Raw genomic sequence first — 13,331 nt, forward strand, 5'->3', positions numbered from 1 at the left:
ACACACACACACACACACACACACATGTGCGCACGTTTGTGTTTATATATACTCATAAATATTCCTAAATACACAAAATATAACCTGGAAGAAAATATTCTTAGCATCCTTGAGGATTGTTTAGAAGCATCAAGCTTTCATTTGATATCACACTAAGCATACACCTCTTTACACCAAATGCCATCACCAATTACAGTCAATATCACTCTCCTCTATTTCACCCAAATTAACAATTCTTTTGGGTAGGCAGATATGTGTGTGGAAATGACTATGCCTGAAATCAACAATCAGAAGTCAAGACTGCTGACAATACAAAGCCAAAATGGTTTTCAATATGGAATGTGATCTGAGTCCAAACTACATAAAACCAAAATAACTATTATTTATGATTTTCCTTAATTCTTCTATCCAGATATCACCACAAGTTTGTGAAATCCATAGGCTACTCCAATGTTAAATGCCAAGGGTCCATTATTTTATGCTTAGAATTATTAAAATAACAAGATACAAAGACAGTTAGCAATGTCTTTGTGACCAAGGTTACATTTTTTGCTCCACCCAGACAATAAATAGTTTCTGAGGAAAGGGCAGAGCAAAAAAGAAAACGTTAGGAGGATATATATTATTTTAAACATTTTTACGATAAAGCATTATTTTTTTTTCAAAAATAGTAGTTGGAGCCAAATTGGCAAATATGAATGCCATTCTTTGAGCAACACGGAGTTTGAAAATGATTTCAGTGAGAAAAGCAGTTCCTAAGTTAGTATTTAAAATAATACTTCAACTCGGGGCTGGAGAGATGGGTCTGTAGTTAAGGGCACTTCTTACAGTGGACCCAAGTTCAGTTCCTGGCACAGACATGGAAGCTCAGAACCACTTAGTCCCTGTTCCAATGGATCTGATGCCCTATCTGACCTTCATAGGTACCAGGAGTACAGGTGGTACACATATATGCATACAGACAAAATGTTCATATGAATAAAATAAATGAATCTAAGAACAAAATTAACTATTGTTCTAGTTACAGCAGAAAATAAACTTTGATAAAGTGGGAGCTTTAAGTTTAAAAAGACTTAAAAGAAAAAGAAACACGATTAAAACTTTGTTTTCAATCACTTAATAAAATGGCTGCTTGTTTTAATATAGGGGGTAGGGAAAAAGACTCAGTGCAGCATGGCCTTGATAGGGACAGAGTTACAAGGTTCCTGCACCTGGGACAGGGTCCCAATGTAAGCCTCCACAAGTGGTGGTGGTTGCTATGTGTGTAAGGCTTGTTTGTGTAATAATGTACATATTTTCTGGACCCACTAGCAGTGGAGGACTCTTTCCTTCTGAGGAATGTCCTCCCTGTTAATGACTTCATGATGACTAGAAACATCATGAGTTCAGGAGTCGAGGGTGTGGTTATGTCTTAGCAAAAACACTGGGACCTTCAGAACAGCCCTTAAGGCTATAGGAAAGAGTTCTAAATACATGAGTTCGAAAATATATAATTTCTCAACTATGCAAAAGTACAAGGATGCAATATGAAATATGAGGGGCTTCATGAATCTAAAGGAACAGAGGTAGCTACACTATGAGCCACCTTGTCAGAAAGATACAATGATAGGCAGATATAAATGCAGGTCAGCCTGGGACACAGCCAGTGCAGGCCCAGGTATGGTAGAAATGGTAATTTCAGGGCAAGGTCCCACCCAACTAGTTTCTCTTCTGTGCTTAACAAAGGCAGACAGATCTCTGAATTCTTTTGCAATATTAAAATATATATATATAGGCTTGCTGTCTCCTAACAATGAAAGAACTGGGATTATGGGATGCTGATTCACAAGATAATCAAAAGGAAACCTGGAGTACATGACTGAATTGATACATAAAAGACTGGACCAGTGTTTTGCAGGAGATGAGCGATCCAGAGAATTTTTTAGGATAAAAAGAGGGTAGAATAAGGAAACTGCCCCACCTAAAGATCCATTCCATCTGCAGACACCAAACCCAGACACTATTGCTGATGCCAAGAAGTACTTGCTGACAGGAGCCTGATACAGCTGTCTCTTGAGAGGCTCTGCCAGAGCCTGACAAATACAGAGGTGGATGCTTGCAGCCAACCATAGGATTGAGCCTGTGGACCCCAGTGGAAGAGTTAGGGCAAGGACTGAAGAAGCTGAAGGGATTTGCAACCCCATAGGAAGAACAATATCAATTACCCGGACCCCCCAGAGTTCCCAGAGACTAAACCACCAAACCAAAGAGTATACATGGAGGGATCCATGGCTCCAGATACATATATAGCAGAGGATGGCCTTATCTGACATCAGTGGGAGGGGAAGCCCTTGGACCTGTGGAGACTTGATGTCCCAGCACAGGGGAATGCTAGAGCAGTGAGGCAGAAGTGGATGAGTGGGTGAAGAAGCACCTTCATAGAGGCAAAGGGGAGGGGGGGAATGGGTTCTTTCTCTGCTCCCAGACAACCCTTCTCTCAGAACCCTCTCCAAGCCGAGGCTAGTCCTTGACAGGAAAATATGTGCCATGATGCACGTGTGAAGGTGGGAGGACAACTTGCTGCAAGTTCTCTCCTTCCAACCTTGTGGTCCTGGGAATAGAACTCAGGTCGTCAGACTTAGCAGTAAGCACTTTACCCACCAAGTTACCTCTCCAGCTCTTTTGTTTTTATTTTGTTTAAATATGGATCTTTATGTGTGGTTTTCTGTGTGTGTGTGTGTGTGTTCAGCCATAATGTCACATTCCTACCCTGCTGGTGGAAGCCCAAACTATACAACCACCCTGGAAATCAATTTGGTGTTTTTTCACAAAACTAGGAATAGTTTTATCTCAAGACCCAGCTATACCTCTCCTGGGCATATACCCAAAAGATGTTCCACCATACCACAAGGATTCCAGCTTTATTCATAATAGCCAGAAACTGGGAAAAAAACCTGGATGTTCCTCAACTGAAAAATGGATAAAGAAAATGTGGTTCATTTACACAATGGAATACTCAGCAATTAAAAACAAGGACATCATGAAATTTTCAGGCAAATAGATTGAACTAGAAAATATCATCCTGAGTGAGGTAAGTCAAACCCAAAGGACATGCTTATTAGACATCACTTATTACAGGATATTAGCCATACAATGCAGGATACTCACACTACAATCCACAGACCCAAAGAAGCTAAATAACAAGGGCCCAAGAGAGAAGGCTAGAATCTCATTCCAAAGGGGAAATAACATATAGGAGATGGATGGAGGGAGGGATATGGGAAGAGAAGTGGAGGGGGGTGGCAATCAGGTATAGGAAGAAACTGAGAGAGGACCAGGAAAGTGAAGAGGAAATGGGAGGAGGGGCATTTCTAGGATGTGCCAGAGACCTGGGATGGGAGAAGAACCTGGAAGTCTATGAGGCTGACTCTAGCTGAGACTCCTAGAGATTGGGGGGGGGGGGGGTATGGAGCCTGAAGTGGCCACCTCCTGTAGCCAGGCAAGACTCCCAGTGGAAGGATAAGGAAACCAACCCACCCACAAAACCTTTGATCTAAAATTTGCTTTGTGTATAAGATGTTCAGAGACAAAGATAGAACAGACACTGAGGGAATGGTCAAACAGTGACTGGCTCAATTTAAGACCCATCCTATGAGCAGGCACCAATCTCTGACACTATTAATGATATTCTGTTATTCTTGCAAACAAGAGCCTAGCATAACAGGTCCTCTGAGAAGCTCCACTGTACTGGCTAGTTTTGTGTCAACTTGACACAGCTGGAGTTATCACAGAGAAAGGAGCTTCAGTTGAGAAAATGCCTCCATGAGATCCAACTGTAAGGCATTTTCTCAATTAGTGATCAAGGGGGAAAGGCCCCTTGTGGGTGGGACCATCTCTGGGATGGTAGTCTTGGTTCTATATGAGAGCAGGCTGAGCAAGCCAGGGGAGGCAAGCCAGTAAGGAACATCCCTCCATGGCCTCTGCATCAGCTCCTGGTTCCTGACCTGCTTGAGTTCCAGTCCTGAGTTCCTTGGTGATGAACAGCAATATGGAAGTGTAAGCTGAATAAACCCTTTCCTCCCCAACTTGTATCTTGGTCATGATGTTTGTGCAGGAATAGAAACCCTGACTAAGACAAATTGGTTCCAGCATAGTGGGGTATTCCTGTGACAACCTGACCATGTTTGGGGGAGAACTGTGGAAGGACTTTGGAACTTTAGGCCAGAAGATCCATTCGCTGTTAACTCTGTGAGATGTTGTATAGGAGCTTGGAAGACAATGTTGAGAACAGTGCAGAAGATGGAAGCCTGGCTTGTGAAATTTCAGAGAAAAGATTAAAGACTCTTTTCAGGGCATTGCTAGTTTGATTTTGAAGGTTCAGTGGTTCTGGTTAGCTGGGGCTGAAGAATCAGCTGTGATTAACAAGATACCAGAACTACTAAAGCAAAAACTTTGCATTACTGGGGCTATTGATGCTGGTTAGCTGGAGCTAAGAAATTAGCAGTGATTAAGAAGAGACCAGCATCGTTAAGGTGACATCTTCTGGGAAGTGTTTTCTGAAAGCACAAAGAGGCTGTGTTCCAGAGATAGGCAAGGTTGCACTCCTACTGCAGCGGGACTTGGTAATGTGTAAGGGTCACCCAGGTGGTACTGGTTTTGAAGGCATGAAGGGGTCACACAGCAGCTCAGGCTCGGCACTGTGAGAGGCCATGGAAGGCCATTGGTGAAGGTGCAGCCCCAGTTGTAATTGAAGGCCCAGGACTGAAGGGGTCATGCAGTGTTTTGGAGATGCCAGTACTATGAGATGACCACCAAGAGCAGCAGCACTGGAGTACAGGAATCTGGAGCCTAGAGGACGACACGTGTGCTACAAAGGACATGGCTGGAGAAGTGAGCCAAGCCCTTGGAGGAGCCCAGAAGATCGTGAGTTGGATCCCAGACATTGGATGGTTGAGATTGATTTTTGCTTTTGATTGTGACTGTGCCCTGATATTTTCCCTCTTGAAGGAAGAAACTATTTTAGTGGAGCCCACAGTTAAGAGACTTTTAATTGTAAAAAGACTTTGGATTTTAAAAGAGATGGATATTTTAAAGAGATTGAAAATTTAAGAATATGTAAAGAATATGGGGCATTTAAAGTTATATAGGCCTTGGGGATGAATAAGAATGTAAGGGTTGAGGCTTACTAGTGATGTGTTTGTGTGTCAAGTTGACAAGGGGTCAATTGTACAGGCTAGTTTTGTGTCAACTTGACACAGCTGGAGTTATCACAGAGAAAGGAGCTTCTGTTGAGTAAATGCCTCCATGAGATCCAACTGTAAGGCATTTTCTCAATTAGTGATCAAGGGGGAAAGGCCCCTTGTGGGTGGGACCATCTCTGGGATGGTAGTCTTGGTTCTATATGAGAGCAGGCTGAGCAAACCAGGGGAAGCAAGCCAGTAAGGAATATCCCTCCATTGGCCTCTGCATCAGCTCCTGGTTCCTGACCTGCTTGAGTTCCTGTCCTGACTTCCTTGGTGATGAACAGCAGTATGGAAGTCTAAGCCGAATAAACCCTTTCCTCCCCAACTTGTTTCTTGATCATGTTTGTGCAGGAATAGAAACCCTGATTAAGACAATGGGAATGGTCAAACAATGACTGGCTCAATTTAAGACCCATCCAATGGGCAGGCAGCTATCTCTGACATTATTAATGATATTCTGTTATTCTTGCAAACAAGAGCCTAGCATAACAGGTCCTCTGAGAAGCTCCACCTAGCAGCAGACCTAAACAGATGCAGAGACCCACAGCCAAAGATTAGACAGAGTTCCAGAAGTCTTGTGGAAGAGTTGGGAGAAGGATTGAGGAACCTGGGAGAGATAGACATTCCACAGGAAGACCAACAGAGTCAACTAACCTGGACCCTTGGGGCTCTCAGAGCCTGAACCACCAACCAAAGAGCATATATGGGCTGGACCTAGGCTTCCCACTACATATCTAGCAGATGTACATCTTGGTCTTCATGTGGGTCCTAAACAAGTTGGGAAGGGGACATGCACTATCTCAAAAGCTATTGCCTTCTGTGGGATGTGTTCTTCTGGATGGGCTGCTTTGTCTGGGCTCACTGGGAGAGGTAGCACCTAGTCTTGCAGAAACTTGATGTGATAGAGTTGGAGGATACCCAGAGGAGCCCACACCCACTCATAGAAGAAGGGAAGGAGGAATGGGAGAAGGAGTGTAGGAGGGGGTGACTGGGAGGGGGCAGTGAGTGGGATGTATATAAAGTAAAGAAACTTTAAAAATTAATAAATGTTTTAAAATTACATATAAATTTTATATGCAAATATATAAATATCTAAATATATATTTATAAATGTATTAAATATAAATAATATATTATATAATATATAGTTATACTTATTACATATAAAATATACAATACAATGTTTTATTAGTTATTTAAGTTAACCTTGTTTATAAAAAGCAAATAAATATTTTTTTTTATATTCTACAGGAGTTCCTCAAACATTTAATATAATTTAAATATTTCTCATTACCTATAATTATTAATTAGTTGAGGCTGTTACAAAGAATCTGCTCTGCCATTCAACTATAGGAGATATGCATAATTCTTATATAAGAACAACTTTGACTTTGAAAAGACATTATTAAAAACAGGTAAGTATAAGGTAAGAAAATTACTTAAGTTGTAATGGAGAATCTGGAATGTTGGTCATCAGATCTTCTCAGTTAACATTCTACTACATAGATGCCACCTAAAAAACTGTATCTGAGGAACTTCTGGATTGTTATCTGATCGCACACTATCATAAATAGTCCCATCTTTTCCGATTTTTCAAACCCAATTAAATAAAGATATTTAATAATCAAATGAAGACTCAAGATTAAAATTAGGGTCACAGTTATAAAGTGAATATTTTCAAAAATATTATCTTAAATATTTATAGGAATGAGAAAGTTATTCATTTGATGTTAAAATCATCTTTAATCTAAATCATCAATGTTGAAACTCATCCTTTACAACTATAATATTTAGGTTAGTTCTCTATGACATGTTCTTAAAACCATATTTGTATTTGTAACTGATTTTTCCTAACAGTATCCTTACATAAGGAAAACATAAAATAAAGTACTTACACCACTCCTAGTGAATCAAACAATAAATAATAGATTCCCCTGACAGGACTTTGATGACCTGGCAAAGCCCTAGTGCTTTCAGCCCAAATCATATGAAACCATAAATCACTCTTTATTTTATAGAACATTTCAAAATGGATTCCTGCTTTCTACCTTGAAAGTCATTTCATGTGTTATTTATAACTAGTGAAGAGCAGAATGGAAAGAAAATTACATAGAACTAGAAAATTTACTGTGACTGCTTTTATGAAGAACAATTTCTTTTCTTTTTTTTTCTTTTTTTTTTTTTTCTAGGAAAAGAAACAGAATGAATGGCAAGAAGCAACTTGTGAGTACAAGCTTTTAGTGGGCCATGGCTTTTTCTTTACTACTTAAACAACCCTATGTAGAGCCCTGCACTATCACAAACAAAACAGAAGCAACATTAAGTACAGAAATGACTAGAAAGCAATGCAAAGGTCAGACTCTATACTTGAGTGGTTACAACCACTCAAAAAAGATGACCTAAATTAAGCAGAAACTCAATTCCAACTGAAGCTCAAGTCATTTTGTTTATTCCTAATTTAAGTTTCACATTCAAAATACTTTTAGTGGATACTTTAAAATGAAAAGAGAAGAATGCCAATGAAACAACCCACCAAACCACAAAAACAGATAAAAATAGTGTTCATAAATTCAAAATTAATTCACATTAATCCCTCACAAAATATCAAGTGCATTATTAATAAATTGTTTAAAATATAATGAATGTCTTTCTTGTAAAAATATTGTGTGTATATACATATACACACACATATATATGTGTGTGTGCATAATTTTTCTAGCATTTAAAAAGTATACCACCTATTAAAATATTAATGCAAATCCCATATAATAGAAGGGTTTAGGACTGGCTAATAATGAGACCACTGTACCAGGACTCAGAGTGCTGAATGCTGAACCAAGCACCAAGAGAACTGGTTTGTTCTTTTCAGGTTTTTATTAAATAGCTTTGACATTGGGAAAGCAATTGCCATTCCCTCCCTGGGATTACCTCCTACACATACCCTTATTAGAAGAAAATGAAGGGCTTAGAATAAATGATGCAAAGGTTTATTTTAAACTGTAAAAAACATGAATGGTAATACTTATATAGGCCAATATTTTTAGACAAATGATTTGAAATGAAAAAAATAAAATAAAATTATTGGAAGACCACAGGAGCAAAAAAGTTGATGAATCTCCCTGAAGACCTTCAAAGTATCAAACCCTACAACAAAACCTGGCAATACATTATCATCATAAACCTCAAAATATAAGTGGATCAATCCCAACAGCCAATAGCTATAAGAAAATGAGGGTAAGGCAAATCCATCACCTTAAGAATTAGAAGACCTCCGAATTGACATCATATACTGGCTAGAAGGTTTTCAGGGTATTCTGAGAATAGGGAGGAAAAGCAGGAGATGCTGAAGGTTTTAATCATGAGTAAATGGGTATATAAAAATGGGTCAGAATCCTAATAAACTGACAAATCAAACTTCTGAATTGTGTGCTAGGGGGCTAAGTATACATAGAAAGAGGGACAAGAGACTAAGAAAAAGGGGTAGGTAGGGAAAGGTAAAACTAACACTAAGATGTTTGAAAAAACATATGGAAAACATTCCTCCCAGAAGCCAAAAGCTGTCAAATTAAGTCTAATACTTGGGGTTATGGCATACCTCCCTGTGACAGGATTTTCCCTGTCCAGTCACATTAAAATATTAGTGCAGCGGGACGCCTGTGATTGGACAGGGAAGAGGAGGCAGAGCTAAAAGTTGCAGAGTCAGAGTAGCTCAAGAGAAGAAGAAGAAGAAGAAGAAGAAGAAGAAGAAGAAGAAGAAGAAGAAGAAGCCGCCAATGAACAAGAAGAACCTGAACCAGCGTGGCTTTAAATGATATCATAACGGTTAGAATAATTGGGATAATTTGTCTAATCTAGGTGGGCAGCTTGTACTATTATCAATCAGTCCTAGGATTATTGTATTGGCATCTTGAGAATTGAGAATCTATTGATAAATAAATCTTACTTGTTAATTATAAGCTTCTAGAGTTTTGATTCTACCGGGTTGCTGGGTGTTATGGCAGCTGACCTTGGGGTGAACAGTGGTTGCGTGGGACTGGCATGGCAGCAAAGAGAACTTGGGAGTTCCTGTCCCGCTGGAGAGTTGGTAGGCAGAGAGTAGCCAGAACCATGACAGAGAGTGGCTGACAGTAGCTCGGGAAGCCTGCCAGTCATTTTTAATATTTCCCGCAACACCTCCAAGTTTTTAATTAGGGGACAATCTCAGAGAACCCTACCCTAAAAACAAAACAAAACAAAACAGAATGCAGACTATTGTCACTGTTTTTGATTGTCTAACAGAACTTAGTGTTAAGACCTTACTGGTAAAGATCCTACACAATTTTGACTCAGGACTTGGAGATATCACATTGATAATGATCCTACTTGCTGGCTATTTTTCATAGTACCAGAAGGTGCTATACAGACTGCTAGGGGAGAAAAGAAGTCAGCACTTTCACCAATGTATGACCCTGTGGATTATAATAATGGCTGTTATGCCAAGATATGCAACAAGATATGCCACAGTGGTGTGAATGTTATTTGGGATAGCCAACCACTCTCAGGATGTCTTTAAGGCCCATCCTAGAGAAGGAAACTCATGCCTGGTACTGTAAAGCTGGCCAAGAAAACAGTGGCTGGAACTTGGGCCTTAGGATTGAAACAACTTTCATTGTTCTAAATGGATATAGCTTCAAATTGTGTGTTCTCTCTTCCCCAATATATATGGAGGAAGTAACCTGAGAAGTTGAAGAGGGAAGTGGAGAGTGTGGTCAAATACTGTACACAGTGTAAATTTCCCAATAAATAAAACATACTAGATTAAAATGAAGAAGTGATGGCCATAAACATCTTCCAAATCCACCAAAATGGATAAAATAAGGGACAAGAAAGGGAAAGACAGGGCTGGAGAGATGGTTCAGTGGTTAAGAGCACTGACTGCCCTTCCAAAGGTCCTGAGTTCAACTCCCAGAAACCACATGGTGGCTCACAACCATCTGTAATAAGATCCAATGCCCTCTTCTGGTGTGTCTGAATACAGCTACAGTGTACTCATATAAATAAAAAATAAATTTTAACAAAGAGAAAAAGAAAAAAAAAAGAAAAGATAAAACTGGCCAAGGGAAATAGTCAACATCTCAGACCCCAGTATGTTTGCTCACTGTATGAATTCAGGCTGGACAAACAACAGGAACAAATGAGGAACAACCCAGTAAGCAGCACTTCTCCGTGAGCTCTTTATCAGTTCCTGACTTCAGCTTCCTGTCCTGAGTTCTAGCCCTGACTTGCCACAGTGATGGAGTGACCTGTAAGTTATAAGAGCAAGTCAACCCTTCCCTCTCCAAGTTACTTTGGTCATGGGGTTTTATCACAACAGAAATCCTAAGACAGACTTAAATTAGTTAGAAAGGAAGTTAAAAAAAAAAAAAAAACTCGTTTCAGAAATGAAAACTAAGCTAGATATTACCCAAGCAAAGAAAATCAATGAAAAAACTGATAATGCAAAAGAGTATCAGATGACAGTACTATACTTGTAAAGAGAACCTTTATCTTTCAAATACTTGTTGAAATTGTATTTATAGATAAAATGATGTTCTATCTAGAAGTTCTTTCTAAGTCGTCTGGAGTTGGATGGTGACATGAGAGAGAAGGTAGAGACTCCAGAGAAAACAAAAGTGGCTATGATAACTTGACAACTGATACCTGGGAAGATAATTATACTGCTTCATTATTTTTATAATTCTTGATAATAAAACTGAGTCTACAATAGATGATGAAATAGACTGAGTGCTCATTTCAAGACCTATAAAATCAAAATCTGTTTTTATTTTTTACTTTAATTTTTGAGATTATAATTACATTTCTTCCTTCATTTTCCTCCTTCCAAACACTCCCAATATACCTCTCCCTACTCTCCTTCAAAGATCATGGTTTCTTTTTTCATTAAGTTTTATTATGTATATGCATGTGCATATATATTCCTATAACATGTTCTGTCCATATGTTATTTGTATATACCTTTTCAAGGCTGACTGTTTGGCACTGGACAACCAAATGGTATGCTCTTCCCAGGAGACAGGGATGTAACACAGACATATATCAGGGTACCACAATGAATGAATGAATGAATGAATGAGTGGATCTCCTTACAAACTTTCTTTTTTAAAAAAAATATATATTTATTTATTATATGTAAGTACACTGTAGCTGTCTTCAGACACCCCAAAAGAGGGTATCAGATCTCATTACAGATGGTTGTGAGCCACCATGTGGTTGCTGTGATTTGAACTCGGGACGTCTGGAAGAGCAGTCAGTCCTCTTAACTGCTGAGCCATCTCTCCAGCCCCAAACTTTCTTTTTTAAGTGCAGGTTAAGCCAGAGTGATGGCTCAGTAGGGAAAGATACAGCCTGACAATTTGAGTTCGATTCCTGGAACCTGTGTTGGAATCAGAATAGACTTGTGAAAGTCTTCCTCTGTATGTGTCGTAGCACATGCATGCTCATACACATATACAAAATAATCTTTTTAAAAATGAAACGAAAGTCCAGATTGAATACCCCTTATCCAAACATCTTGGGAATAGAAATGTTTAAAATCTGGAATGGCTTTTTTTTTCAGATTTGGGAATACAGGTTGTCTATAATATGATATCTATGGATACAAAAGCCAAATATAAATACAAAAGAAATCATGTTCTACATATACCATATACCTATAATCTACAGGCAATTTAATTTTTGCTTTTGAGACAATGTCTCACCTGAGAGACTAGCCTGGTCTTGAACTCATGGCAATCCTCCTGCCTTAGGTCCCAAAGTGCTAGCATTGTTAAATGTGAGCACCACACCCACGTATCTGCCTATGCTTGTCTAGCAAATACAAAACCCAGTTTTGACCTTCATCACTTCAACTAACTGATTATTAAAAATGTAAAACCATTAAATGATAAATTTTTGTCTAATTAAAATTAGCTTTAGTGCATTAACAACTTCATACTACATTTTCAAGAATGATACATCAAACTAGTATTTTTACCTACTCTGCAAATGCCAGAAACCAGAGAAGAAAATCTCTAATAGAGGGGCTGGAGAGATGGCTCAGCAGTTGAGAGCACTGACTGCTCTTCCAGAGGTCCTGAGTTCAAATCCCAGCAACAATATGGTGGCTCACAACCATCTGTAATGACATCTGATGCCCTCTTTTGGTGTGTCTGAAGACAGCGACAGTGTACTTACATGCATGATCTTTAAAATAAAACTTATAAACTTATAAAAAAAATCTCTGATAGACTAGAAATGTGAAACTTATACATCTCCATAAACATAAGGCACAGTTAAAAATCAAATATGGCAATAAAAAACACTCATACAAAATGCCAGTATCCCAACAAACCAAATTCAAGGACACAGTAAGTAAAACTATACAATCATCACTCACCAAGGAACCAATGGAACTAATTAGGAAACTCAGAAAAACTCGAAGACACAAAAACAACAGACAAGCATCAGTTAGTATCCTGAGACACTAATAGTGAATTATCTGGGGAAAAAAAAAAAAAAAAAACACCTACAATCTCAGTTACAATGCCTATAAAAATAACACATCAAGGAGTAAGGAAATACAAATTCATAACATTTCCATATAAGAGATCACCATAAAAATAAAAGACACACTTAGAAATTGAATATAACAAGAACACACACACAAAAGTCAATATCCTTAAAGAACAAAAGAAAAAGAGGTGAGATATCTCTACAAACATCATTTAAAAAGATAAAAGAAACTGAAGAGGACATCAAAAAGAGGGCTTGGAAGGATGGTGGGTGTGGTTGGCAAACACCTGGGGGTGGCAGAGGCACAAACAGGAATAGCTCTGTGAATTGCAGACCAGCCTGGTCTACAAAGTAAGTTTCAGGCCAGCCAGGGCTAACTCAAGGAAGAAAAGGAAAAGGAAAGTAACAGAACACAATGGAAAGGAAAGGAAAGGAAAGGAAAGGAAAGGAAAGGAAAGGAAAGGAAAGGAAAGGAAAGGAAAGGAAAGGAAAAAGGGAAGGGAAGGAAAAAGGGAAGGGAAGGGAAGGGAAGGAAAAAAAGGGAAGGGAAGGGAAGAAAAAAGGGAAGGGAAGGGAAGG

The 13,331-nt window shown here is 38.9% G+C and overlaps 1 protein-coding gene across 1 annotated transcript in view; it reads right to left on the reverse strand.

The window, feature by feature from the left end:
* The window catches only part of Chm (CHM Rab escort protein), a 136,281-nt gene that overhangs the window by 112,554 nt on the left and 10,396 nt on the right, over nt 1–13,331 (reverse strand). The window lies entirely within an intron of this gene.

This window comes from Mus caroli, chromosome X, assembly GCF_900094665.2.
Source record: "Mus caroli chromosome X, CAROLI_EIJ_v1.1, whole genome shotgun sequence".
Lineage (NCBI taxonomy): Eukaryota > Metazoa > Chordata > Mammalia > Rodentia > Muridae > Mus > Mus caroli.